This window comes from Papaver somniferum, chromosome 4 (genome assembly GCF_003573695.1).
Source record: "Papaver somniferum cultivar HN1 chromosome 4, ASM357369v1, whole genome shotgun sequence".
Taxonomy (NCBI): domain Eukaryota; kingdom Viridiplantae; phylum Streptophyta; class Magnoliopsida; order Ranunculales; family Papaveraceae; genus Papaver; species Papaver somniferum.
In genome coordinates this window covers 140,661,097-140,675,681 of record NC_039361.1, presented here as the reverse complement: position 1 = coordinate 140,675,681, position 14,585 = coordinate 140,661,097, and the positions used below count along the sequence as shown (strand labels likewise).

The 14,585-nt window shown below is 39.2% G+C and overlaps 1 pseudogene; it reads right to left on the bottom strand.

Moving 5' to 3' along the window:
- Positions 1–13,756: 13,756 nt before the first annotated feature.
- Positions 13,757–13,856, bottom strand: LOC113276797 (annotated as a pseudogene).
- Between the last annotated feature and the right edge of the window lie 729 nt (positions 13,857–14,585).

The following is a 14,585-nucleotide window of genomic DNA, read 5'->3' as shown; positions in this document are numbered from 1 at the left end:
ACAACTCTAAATGGTGCACAACAGATGAATTGCTTCTCGTCAAAGAAAATGTAATTAAGGAAACACACATATATATTTCTCATCATTAAATCATATATTTGCGTTAATAATTAAGGAATCAACTCAACTGCTCTTCTAGGCTCCAGCTTACTATAGTTAAATGAGAAATCACACTCATTAGTCATTATACATGCATCAATATATGATATTAGAGACACTTAAAAAAAACATGATATTAATATAAAATATATTGCCAACTCTAAATAGTGCAAAACATATGAAGTGCTTCCCGTCGAACAAAATGTAATTAAGGAAGCGCACATATATATTTTTCTTCAGAAAACATATACTTGCGTTAAAAATAAAGCGGCTAACTCAACTGTTTTCCAGGCTCCAATTTCTTGTAGTTGACTGAAAATCACACAGATTATGTAGTTGTGTTAAAAATAACACGATATTTGTGTGGGTAAAATACCCGATGGCCACGTGTCAACATCTCAAGGGATGAATACATGATAGGATGATGAGATAGGAGCATCGGATCATCCTCTAAAAAGGAGAGTTTGTCTGAATCGAGGCTTCTGCACGAACGTCACATGAATGACGCGTGTAAGGAGTAGTCTAATCTGCTCAGACGGTCAAGTCTAAAAAGAAAAACCGCATTTAATGAAGGATAAGAACAAGACATGGGTAGATCTACATCGTGACTGAAGACTCGGAAGACCTATACTATGACCCAGAGGTGATAGAGCACGAGGTTCTCCATAGAAGGGTAGTGCGAGGTAAAGAAGAGCGAGACGACTCGGAGGGAGAACCAGGGAAGCCATCACGAGGGGTAGTATAGAACCAGTCCGAGGCAACAAGGGCGGACGATGAAGCCACCACGAGTTTATTTCGCCTATAAATACCAGTCCATGTAGAAGGAGATGGACAACTTTATGTAATATTATATGGTCTTTCTACAGAGAATTCCTGAGAGAGATCTAGATAGAGAGAAAATGAGAAATCTAGGAGAGATTTGTAGCTCTTTCAAGGGTAAGGCCTTATAATCAATAAGAAAACATCTTATTTCTCATGGACGTAGGTCTTCATGGCCGAACCACGTTACATGCTTGTGTCAATCTTTACATTTCATGATCTTTACATATTGTTCATCTTGAATCTTGTATGTTTTAGTAGTTTTCAGTCTTTAATTTCACTTGGATGTAGTCATCAGAAAAGATGCAACTACATTTTGGCGCTAGAAACAGGGAGCTATGAAGATCTAATCTACCTCCATAGTAACAACTCTATATTGTTTTCATAATATCCATGAGAAATATGTTTTTCATACTACTGAGTAGATTTCTGTTGAGATGAATGAGTAGAGCTCGGACTCACACATGATCTCCGCGATCTGAGAAGTCTAGAAGAACCTCAAGATCAACAGATCTACGTTTTTTCGCTCATTTTCTTTAAGATTTTTTATTATTTCAAATATTTCTATGTCTTCCTCAAGGATCTCAGGAGAGTTGTATATCGGAGTAAAGATGGAGTTTCAAACACTTCGGTGCTCAAACGATCTCCTCCATGAGAGAGCTGGGAAGAGATACTAGTCAGTAAGCTCCATCAGAAGAAATAACATCTTATGAGAGTTGGAAAGGCAAACTTTTCATGATGTTCATCATCAAACTCAACATAATCCAAGATCTCCTTCTTAAGAACCTGAATCTAAGTTAAGGGGAAGGATTAATGAGTACATAATCAATCATCAAACTCAAAGTTTGTTCAAAATCAAAAGTTAAAAGATGATGAGAGATATTTCCTATAATGGGAAGATATACTCAATTGTCATAATTTGGTTTTTTCCCAATAAAGGCATAACATGTTGGAGGAGGTATTTTTCTCGAAAAAAGGGAACTGATAAAACACATTTTCTTCATCATTAACGCCTCGTGTAAAGAGAGAATGTTTTAACATCTTCACATGTCTACAAAATTTACTGCAAAGTCTTCCTGTACTAAACTGTCCAGTCTGAACTATGACTTAGCAATTGCACATGACCTGCAAATTTAGGGTCCCACTTTTCCGAAGAAAAGACAAATTAAGTATTATTGCATATATTGCAGGGAAGGTAATGGTGATGTGACGATCTGCTCGCATGAGCCAAGGTGAAAACGGTGGATCCCAGCCAGAAGGACTTGACGATATGGATCCAGGCGAGGCCATGATGAATGGTGAAGTCCCAGGAGAGGGACAACCCGATGACCAGTATCGGGAAGGACTGACTGACAATTCTACCTCTGAAGGCGAGGGATACCCCTTCGAGAGGCATGATGATGTCTATCTAACTCAACCAGGAGGGTTGAACCATTTGCCAAGGAAAACAATGAACAGTGAGGCCAAGAAGGATAACCCTTCCGACCTCGGAGATGCCAATACTTCCATCGCAGCCATCTTAAAAGCCAAGAAGCTCAGGATGAGAGAATGGAGAAACTAGAAAGACGTAATAGAAGGATGGAGCGGAGAAACCGCAGGCTGAAACGTAAAGTAAAAAAGAAAGTGCCATTGGCTAATATCGAAGAGATCCCAGAGGAGGAAAATCCCTTTTAACATCTGCAATACGACGAACGAATTAACATCCCTGACATCTCTAACGAGGAAACAGCGGATCGCTTCCCTAAGGGAAGCAGAGGCGTACTCAACCACGAGGATAGTCCATCCGAGGGGTCTTCAGACATAGACCCTAAGCATAGACGAGACAAGATTCGAATCGGCGAAGTTAAAACCAACTGTGAGACCGAGAACCTCGCAGCCGCAAATCCTAAGCGAGGGGAGACCTCGAGGTCAACTCGTTCCAAGATTGTATCATATACTGAACAATCGGACGATGATTCATGGCGATCAAGGCATCGCAACCACGAACTATCTTTCTCATCCGAGAGAGCTCTGGGAAGAAAAAAGAAGGCCGAAACAAGGCGAAATGATGACCAACTCCAGACCCGACTCAACCGGCTTGAAGCGATGTACAAAGAAGCTACAGGAAAGCAGGAGAGCAAGAAGTTGGCGGAAGTCATGCAAGAAGCAGGACAATCTCCCTTGTCCGAAAATTTGTTCAGGTTGTCATTTCCAAGGAAATGCTCCTTACCGACGTTCACAGCCCCGTTCACCAGAACGGGAGACGCAATTGAGCACCTTGTAACTTACCGTATGACACTAACCCAATGAGACCACTATGATGTGATGTTGTGTAAATTTTTCCCAGCCATCCTGAGAGATGAAGCCCTGATGTGGTACAACAATTTGCCCAAAGGCTCAGTTAAGTCATTTGCTCACCTATCCGAGCTGTTTTTAGAAACATACATTCATAATAGCCGAATCCGACCAAAAGTTGATGCACTATTCCAGATGTCTCGATGACCAAACGAGTCACTTCGCTCCTTGGTGACACGATGGAGGAAACTGTATACTGAGATCGGAAAGGTCCCTGAGGACTACGCGATCTTGGGCTTTAAAAATAGTCTTAGAAAGACAGACCATATCTTTGTCTGCATGTATGAAACCATGCCAAAGAATTTGGGAAAACTAAGAGAAATCCAAGAGGATTATGTGGCCTTGGAGGAACTCCAAGATGGTACTTATGATAAGATGGCGAAAGGAACCAATAGAGGAGCAAATGTGGTAGAACCGCAGAACCCTCAGGCGCCAGCCCAAGAAGCGTGGCGATCCAATAACGGATCAACCCAGTTTCACAAACATCGGACTGGAGGATGGAAAGGGCGAGATCAGGCCCAACCAAAGAAGGAAAAGTTCATAGACCCAGTTTACACAAATTTGAATGTCCCCATATCCGAGATCCTCAAAAATATCGATCGAAAGCATAAAATCACTTACCCATGGAACAGAGGTCAACAACGAGAGTGAACCAAAAATAGAACTGACTTCTGCGAGTTCCACCAATTCCACAGCCACACGACAGACTCGTGTAGAGACTTAAAGAAAATGGTGCAAGATATGATCAATGAGGGCAAACTCCAAGAACACATCGCACAACCAGCGATCCCACCCAATGTCGGGGCACCCATACATCGTGTGGAGATCCCTCATGAAGCGCAGTACTTAGGATGCAACACGATATCGCACTCAGCAATCACCGCTCTTATACCAACAGGAAATATTACAGGACGAATCCACAAGCGAAACTTCGACGACGATGAAGTTTTCAGTATAGCCAGAGAACCCCTGATTGAGGAGTGGATGAAATTACCCATCAGCTTCTCGGCCTCGGAGGCACCTGATGGAGGACGAAACCACAACGACCCACTAGTGGTCACGATGGCCATTGCACTTCCCGAGCACGAAGGATAGGAAGGAAAACCTAAAGCACTATCGTGGGCAATGCCCAAAATCTTGATCGATGGAGGCAGTTCTGTCGGGATTTTGTTCTATGAAACATTCAAACAGATGGGTCTTAGGGACGAGTGTATCATACCCTCTACTTATAACATATTTGGCTTTAATGGATCATCGACTCGCCCGAGAGCCGACGTAACATTAGAAATCCGGGTGGGAAAAATCCTCACCTTAACCACTTTCTGTGTGGTAGATGTACTATCACCCTATGCAGTCATTGTCGGGCGATCCTGCGTCCATGGGATCAAAGGAGTGGCCTCGACTTACCATCAAAGGCTAAGATTCCCTACGCCAGATGGAGTGGCAGAAATGTAGCGCCCCCTAAGCTAGCAGCTGACTAATCCAAGAGATTAGCTAAATAAGAGGCACTACAAATCTAAATCATTTACTTAAACAATCAATTAAGAAATCTGCTACAAAACTTATCCCAAAGCTAACCCCACTCAGAATATATATACATGAACTTCTCTCAAATGATACATATACAATACTCATTTGGTTTACAGATACAATAAACAACATAATAAACATAGCATAAGTTAACTAATTAACGGAGTCAACACTTGTGGCTTTCGCTGCGCAACTCTGATCTGTCTCTGAAAACTGAAAGTGAGAATAATTAACATTTAACTTCTAAGTAATCATAAACAAGATTAAGAAAAACAATAATGTTTTCCCAGACATTAAACAGTGACCAAGTCACTGAGATACACGAACACGAATATGGACAAGCTCTTTCTTCAAACAATGTATACTATGGTTGTGCAATTCCGAACTCGCAAATCCACACCTAATCGTAAATATGGATGTCGATAATTCCAAACTCGCAAACTGTCGACCGATATAAGCATAAAATCTGAATTCATGTAGATATAAATGTGAAAGAGCATATCCTCATAGAAGTAAACAAACATGTATATAGACAAACTCCTTCTTCAAACAATGTATACTATGGTCGTGCAATTCCGAACTCGCAAATCCATACCTAATCGTAAATATGGATGTCGACAATTCCGAACTCGCAAACTGTCGACCGATATAAGCATAAAAGCTGAATTCATGTAGTTATAAATGTGAAGAAGCGTATCCTATATACCACAAGTGGAAATTCGTATTTCCCATAACAATTCATATGACAAACAAACATTACAAGTCCTTTCCAATCCATGGAAAGATTAACAAAATCAACAGAAGTATAGTAATGCAATTTAAACAAAACATGGAATGCACACTATACAATGCATGAGTTTGTTAAGTATAAACTTTTGAAAAAGAAACAACAATGGTTACAAAAGAGACAAATGTATCCCCACCTCTTTTGATGACAAGCCACGCCTACCTCGAGATCCATGATCCACTGGTTCATCCTCTGAATCGATCGTTGTTACTATAGTCTAACTGTTAATCACACAAGAACTCTAAGAATCTAGCCATAAGGCTCACACAAGAAACATACAAGTCTTTCTAATGATTCTAGTCCCATTTAAGGTTTTACATCTTTTATTTATCTATCTTTAGCATATCTAAGGTTTACTAATTGAATTAGGTTGGTTCTAAAGTCCATTATCTAAGTCTTATGAATATCTACATCTTTGTAGAAGAAGTCAAAATCTAGTTCGGACCACAAGAGGTCCAAAATGTCTACTTAGGAAAACTTCCTTAAGTCCAACTCCACTAAACAAGCCCATTAACTAAAGTCCAGTCCATCTGAGTCAATTAACAGTCACTAACGGTCAATAGGTCAACTAATGGTAAACGTTAGTCAACAGTCAAGGTCAGGTCTAGACAACCGATTCAACTCGGTCAAGGTCAGGTGAACTGGTCAAATCAGGTCAAAAGAGAAACTCAGTGAGTTAACACCGATTCAACTCAGTCAGATACTGAGTCAGACAGGTCAGCTAGACCGACTGGGATGATTAACAAGCCTAGAACTCAAGAACAGAAGTCTAAACAATCACTAAACGTTCATTCATTCAAATAGGAATTAATAATCCAATACAACTGTAATTTAAGCCTACCTGCAATTGCAGTTCCAAGCTTTCACAACAATCTAATTGTTCTTTAGCCTACCAACTAACTTTCAATTCAGACACACATATATATTCATCTCAAGAACATTGCACCTCATCTCAATACACCAGCATTATAACCCCAATTCCTTTTTACACTCCATTTGCACATTCATATTCCATCAACTGCAACCAAATGCTGGTCTGGTCCATTTCAAATCAGTACCAAAGCATCTCATCACAAACACAATGAGTTAAACATCACTGCACAATTCATAATTGCATAACAGACACGCACGGACACCACCACAAAAGCATCAGCACCAGCTATGACTCCATTCCAATACCAATAGAACCATCTAACAACCAATCAAAACTACACAAGCCATCTCACCTCAGTCTCTTCCTGCACAACCTGTAAACTCAGTAATACCATTCTCCCCCTCTAAAACACACCATTTAACATTCATCTAACTCTTCATTACATACCCACTCCACTCTCAACAGCAACATATACACACACATAAACCATAACCTCACCACTAGATATACTTGCAATTCATTCACAGACCTTTAGCATCATTACACAACCACTATGCCAATCATCTTCAATACCACCAGTTCAACATTACATCCACCTGTATGCAGTTCCATTCCATAACCACTTCCAAAACATGGCATACCCCATTTCTAACACACTCAACCAATAATAGTCTTCCCTGAATTAATGTTCCACCACCCACTGATGTTGAAACCTGATAGACACATTTTTGTGTCCGATTTGTCTCGATTCTATATATTGTTAGGGCTCATTTTTGTACTTATTATGGTGTTTTATTTATTTGTAGGTATTTTTGGCCAATAAACATTTTTGGAAAAAATTGGCTCGAAAAGTTGTCGGAAAGCACACGGAGGACATTTGCTATTCGGACTCTCACTTTGGATAAGGGGTAACCTAATTACTAAGGGGCATCCCATTTCCAGACAATTTCTAATCGCACCCCTACACTGGATAAGGGGCAACCATCTTCAACATTTCAAAAACCAGGTTTTGGCGGGAAAATAGGTGCAGTGAAGAACAGTTTTGGCAATCGTGATTTGGAGGAGTTTGAGGTCGATTAAACCTCTGATTTTCATAGGATAGACTCCTTATGGGTCTAGGAATCTGATATGGGTGTTTAAATCGATTAGACTGGGCTCAATCGACGAATTTTCCTCACAACAGAAAATATGGAAAGTCACGTGTGTGACCTGTTTTAGGGAATTTTAGAGAGATTAAATCGCTGTAAACCTTCCCAAATATTTGTATCTATCTAAGGAAGAGTTTAGAATAAAAAGGAAAGCTCATAAACGCGTCGAAATTCTAAAACAAGAAATTGCCGCAACTTGGCCGTGAAGAGAAGGAAAGAGATTTTGGAAGATTTTGGAGAGATTTAATCGGTATTTTTGATATAAATAGATGTCTTGGGTCATATAGAAGAGGTGTCGAGAGTTTGGGAACCTAAGGAGAGCCAGAGAAGAAGAAATCAAAGATTTACCAAACTCTGTTTCTGTTGCTGCTGCTGCTGCTGAAGAAGAAGAACGGGAAGAACATTGACACACAGGAAACAGTCGCAGAACAATGTCGTTGTTTAACAGCTGAAGAACATTAAGCTGTGCAGGGAAGTCATATTCTAGGGTCTTAAAATCAGCGACAAAGCAACAGTTTTTTTGTAACAGTTCCATTGTAACAGCTGTTTTGCAACACCAATACACTGTTGCAAACAGTCTGTGTTATTACTTTTCACTCTTTTAATCATCTTTTGAGCAACAAACACATATTTTGAGATCATGATTAATATGAGGAGCTAAACCCCATTGCTGAGGCGATAGAGGAAGCTATTTTTCCAACAAAAAGTGGTATATTCTATTTTATCTTTTTATTTGCAATAATTATATGATTATTTGTCTTGAACTATTATTGAATATGATTTTTATTTGAGTGATTGTGATCTATTTTGATGGAGTATGCTTAGTTTTAAGACTTTTGATGCTTCATACTTGGTATTTACAATTTTTACTTTTGAAAATCTACTTGTTGCAATATTTTAGAATCAAATTAAACAAGAAAATTGCATAAATATAAGTATTGGTTTAATCACTTTGAACTTGGAAAATAGTGGAATCTTAGCCTCAGTGTTACTTTTAGTATTGATATCATCTTTGATTGAGTTTGCTATAATTTTTAGTGAGTTTTCTATTTTAATATTAGAATTGAAGTCTAATTAATATCCTTCACAAGTCTGAGAATCGAACCACTTTTACCACAGTGTCTAACTAGTAGAACAATGGCAAGTACAGGTCGTTCCCACGAGGAGTGTGAAAATACTTCTACTAACTAATACCAAAACTCAATAATCAGAGAGATAATGTTTTAATTTTCAGAAACAAAATGAAATAATAATAATTCTAACGATAAACAAATGAGAATGGGTTACTACGGTTGCTAGGATTTTTCGATTTCCACCAATTCAATCATATAAGACTCTACTAATTTCTATTTATTAATCAAGACAAATTTCGAAATCAATCTCATGTCTCGGAAGATAATATGTTTAAATTCTAAAATATGGTTTCTCCGCTGTAATTTCCTTCGCTTCATGGGTAGTGATTTTAAAGTATTACATATAAATCCTAAAGCATATTGCGTCAGAGAATTTAACCAAGCACGCTATATCAATTGAAAAGCATAAGTAATCAAGAAAATCACATAATCGATTAAACACCAAGCTATATGAAGAGAAATCACTAATCAATGAATCATTATTAGAAATATCATCGTAGAGTTTATACAAATAAATTGGTTTCAATCTAAACCCTAACAAACAATTTAACAAATCATGAGAAAAGAAAATTCAAAATACACCAAACCCTTGTCGCTTCTTCTCTGTGAACGGCTCTCTGGCCGATCCCCCTTTTCTCAGTTTTGTTCTCTACTTCTCTTTATATAGGTGCTGTTGGAGAAATTGACCTAGCCAAATTGCTAAGGCCCGGTCCATTAATCATCTCCTTACAACTTCAAACCACCTAAACCAACGTCCGGCCACTATACCACTTTCCATTTATATTCCTAGCCACATCACCAGTTTATAGGTCCGAGAGTCGACCAATCACCGGATACAGCATCACACTTTTCTATCTCTGTCCGTCTAAGCATAACTTCATGGTCTGCCTTCATAGTCGACCACTGCCTGCCAATGCTTACCCGATGTTCATTTATATTTCAGCCATAGAACAACACCAGCCATAGAACAACACCAACTCGACTCAGCCAATTCTAACTTGTTTTGGATCAAGCTTCGCTCCTACTACTGAAGAACAGCTCCCACCGTCGATCTCATCATCAAAAACAAACCAATCTCTTGCATTCCCTGTTTTCTTCGTGACCCATTGTTGTTGTAGCCGGCGTAGAGACGACCACCATTTTGAGAACTGCAACCACTTAATTCTTCTGTAGAACTGCCAGTCTATTCAACTGCTTCGACCATCTCCATTGCATCCCAATTTCAGTCCATTCAAATCTGAGAACCCTACACACTCCATCGATGTGTTGCTGTTGTAGAAGCCTTTGAAAATACGAAACCCATTCATCTTCTCCTTGCACAGATAATACACAACTTCTCCTCCAATGCCGTTCACACACATTGAGCCATATTTCTTCGCAACTGTGAAACGCATCCAGTCACCACGACCAACACTATTTCATCTTCTTTCAGGCAATTTTACAGACGCTTCCAGGGCAGTTTTCTGTCCGTCGCAGGGCGACTAATCTATCCACATTCCCAGCTTCCTTTGTCTTCCTGCCGGCCACAAACCCCGTGCAAAACCAACTCCGAAATCACTTCCAGCATCTTAAGTCCATCTTGAATTCGAAAGCACAATTGAGAACCCAAACTCCATTCGCTGATGTTGCCAAACCCCTGAATTCGACCACCAGTTCGAGCTCAAACCCTTAACAGATTATTGCCCCTTCAAACATGTACACCAATTTGTAGCTTCAGGCTAACTTCATTCCATTCTCCCTGAATTTCAGTTCCGCCGTTTCAACACTCGAGACCTTGAATACACGGCACCCTCAAGTACTATGTTGCTGGTGATGCTGTGTATGGAGTGGAGAAGATGAGACCTATGTTAACGTCAATCCATCAAATTACTTCACCATCTGCATCTCTTTATTCTTCGTCTGGAAAATGACAGAAAACTAAAGAATTGTGGAAAGCAGCTGCTTCGAAGGAAACTTGATTCTGCTGTGTAAGAAACTGAGTTGTGGTGGGTACAATGGACACGTCCCACTCCTTTTAACCCCTTGTGCTGCTCACGTGCTTGGCAGAGAAAGACTCAAAGACATGCCTTCGTTCTATTTTCTGCCAGTAAAAATGGTTTTGGTGCGACTAGATTAAATGGGTAACCTGACAGCCCACAACTCCTAGTATCTCCATTTGGTATAATGAATAACCTGAGTAGTGCTGATATATAGAGATACGAGTCCAGCCATTTCCGATTACTTTTGTCGCAAAAGCTAATTAAACTTTACATTTCGCCATTTATTTTTTTGGATGATTGAAATTGTTCGTACTTTCTACAAAAGCACTAAAATAATATTATTAGCCAAAATATCGAGTCCTAACTAATATAAATATGGGTATAAAATATAACGTCCACGTGCTTATCAACACCCCCACATTTATATTTTACTAGTCCTCGAGAAAAACAGAGAATTGACCTGCTACACAGCTTGTCATATCATAAGAGACAGTTAGACCCGCTACACAGCTGGTCATAAAATGAAAATTTAAATGCCATACCAAAACCCGCTACACAGCTGGTCATAGAAAATACCATACAAAAGACCCGCTACACAGCTGGTCATGACAAAAACCATACATAAGACCCGCTACACAGCTGGTCATTTTTTTTTTCTATTTTTTTTAGACCCGCTACACAGCTGGTCATAACATTTTTTTTAAATCAGAATTCCTAAAGAAGACGCCACTCCCCCACGCTTAAACATTACATTGTCCTCAATGTAATTGAGTCATCCAACGTAGAAATTAAGGTGGGAATTCTAAAATACGATATGTAAAAACTACACAAATAAAAATAAAAGATAGAGTGAAGGGAACAAATCTGATTGGTTGACTCCCATGAAGCGAATGTTATTTGTTTCCCTCTTGCCAATACCACGTTCTCTAAAAAAAAAAAAATTGAGGTTGGTACCCCAAAGTAAACTGCCACTCATATATATAGAGTCTGAAAAGTTGGGGATCAACCCAATTAGTCCGGTCGGCTGAAAATATGCACCTGCAAACACTATATTCATCCAAAAATATATGTGAACCCATTCCCCTTATAAAATAATCTTTAGTAATCAAGCCATGCATTGTCGGGATATGTAAATCATTCACACAATGAGATATAAATTGTTCAATAGCTTCTTGGTGAGGTGGGTGCCCTAAATCAGGCTCTAAATCAGCGGAAATAACTTCCACGGATATTGGTTCAAATTCAACAAAATGAGACACACGAACAGATATTTTCTCAAATTCATCCGCGGAACAAGGGCTCAATGAAGAAATAATATCATGACTAATAGACCCATTCTCATCCACAACAGTTTCATTATTAATATCACAAAGATGAAAACAATCATAACTTGATACCTTAAGGGTCAAATTCGGAGCTTTCTCGACTGATGGAACTAGTCGAAGCTCGGGCAAAACTAGAGGTTCTAGTTTGGGCTTCCATTTATTAGTATCTAGCAGCAGTGTGGAGTCTAATAAGGCATTGACTTCACAAATAACACTATCATCATAAAAATCATACCCAAAATGAGCTAAGCAAACCTCTAGTGGATCTTCCAAGTGGCTCTTAAAAAAGCTTTGCGAGTGTATCTTTTCGCCTGTAGCACTTTAGACTAAGGTACCTGGAAAATATTCAAACAGACTGTGTAAAAAGAACTAAAAGAAATCTAAAAGAAAAATAAAACTAAATTGTATACAAAAAATAAAAATAATCTATATACAAAAATTGATATCAATCAGAGTGTATTATGCAACCACTCCCCCGGAAGGGTACTTTAAATATAAACTGTTTGTAGAGAAGGAGGACAATTACGATATTGTCTCTGCACCTTGGGTTCGTACACTAGACATCGGAGTCAGTGGCCCGAGTCGACTACAACCGATTCATCCCCCGTCTGGAACGGGAGGTAAGATTCTAAACACTCGCGAATCCCCTGTCAGCGAGTTACTGGACTCCTTCGTATGCATATATTTTGAGGACTGAATACGAACATTTATTTTTTTAGTAAAGGGCAAGGCCTGGACATAAAAGATAAGGGTTCGAATTTCATCACCGTTCTCTTCTTACCCGCTTTAGGAACACGTAACCTACGCGAACCTAAGTCTAAAATTATGACTAGAACGAGACCGATAGGGTAACGAGCTTAACAGGAAAGTCATTCGAAAAATATTGGTTACTCTTTTAAGCATACTTCGAAGTTCTTGACGGTTTCCGTAAGTTGAATGCGTGATGCGCCGCCTTGTAATACCGGTGAGGCCTTGGGTATCAAAGGTCCACCGAGCTTCCCTCGCCTCTATTCAACTTACGTTAACTCGGATTGATTCCAGAGGGGTTTGCTTAAATTGTAACAAATTCTCGTTCAAAGGATTAGAAGCTGGTCTAGAAACAATCTAAGTGGAGCCATCATGCTTTTTGTTTGCTAGATTTGGTTGAGTTGGCCTTGATCTGTGTTTGCTTACCCTTGCAATTTAGAAAATTCTATTGTATGCCTGAACGTAAAAGAGACGCACTAGGTAGATTTGTTAAAGAGAAACATAGTAGTTCGAAGCGTCTCGATTACCTTAATCTAGAAAGTCCAGCTTTTGAAGAGTCTGTTTTTGAACGTTCTTTGAATGAGGAGAGAATCCATGTTGCTCCGATAGCGCCAGAAATGGCAACTTTGAAAGCTTTGTTGAATCCAACTAGGACTACCCGTCCTTCGTGTATTAAGTTAGCTGAAACGGAGGCACCCTATAAACTGAAACCTGGGACCTTACAAATGCTCCCAATCTTTTTAGGGAAAGAAAATGAAAACCCTTATTACCATGTTAGGGATTTTGAGGAAATTTGTAGTACTCTAAGAATTAGAGGCTTAGATGATGATGCTTTGAAACTTAGGTTATTCCCATTTTCCCTGAAAGATAAGGCCAAGTCGTGGCTGTATAGTTTGGACTCCGAGTCAATTGAGACATATGAACAACTTACATCTGCCTTTTTCAATAAGTTTTTCCCTAGGCACAAAACATCGTCTATTAAGACGCAAATATGCACATTTTCACAACAAGATGGAGAATATTTATATAGGTATTTGGAAAGGTTCAATGATTTATTATCCCAGTGTCCTCATCATGTTTTAGAAAAGGTTAGGCTAGTTCAGATCCTTTATGAGGGTTTAGATTATTCCACAACGACCATGGTTGAGTCTCTATGCACTGGTGGATTTGAAAACCAAACTGTTGATGCGGCGATGGAATTTTTTAATGAAATCGCCGAAAAAACCCAGCAATGGAAAAATAGTAGGGCACCCCAGAAAACAATTCTTTTAAGTAGAGGAAACGTTATTAGGGTAGAAGGAGGCTATGAATCAGATGCCAAAATTGCTGCTATAGCAAAAAGGTTAGAAGCCTTAGAAGTGGGCCAGACTAGTGGTAGAGTGGAGCCTTTTTGGGAAGGCCAGAATATTGAAGAGCAGGCCAATGCTCTTTATAATAACACTAGATTTGATAACCGTCAAAAGATTGACACATATTCAGAAACCTATAATCCTGGTTGGAGAAACCATTCGAACCTTTCGTGGTCTAAGGGCCAAAGTCAAGGTCAGTTTAGTAATTCTAATGCTCCCCCAGGTTTTGGCTATACTAAGAATTCTTCAGGACTAGCTCAGTTTCAGAATCAGTCAGATAAGAAAATCCAAAGTTTAGAGGAATCTCTCGCCTTGTTAACTCAGCAAACTGCAAAATTCCAGTTATCCGTAGAACAGATTCTACAAGCTAGTAACAGGATAGGACAAGAAAATAGTCAGGCTATTTCCGAGTTAAAAACCCAGGTTGGTCTGATAAGTGATTCTTTGAGAGAAAAAGGTAA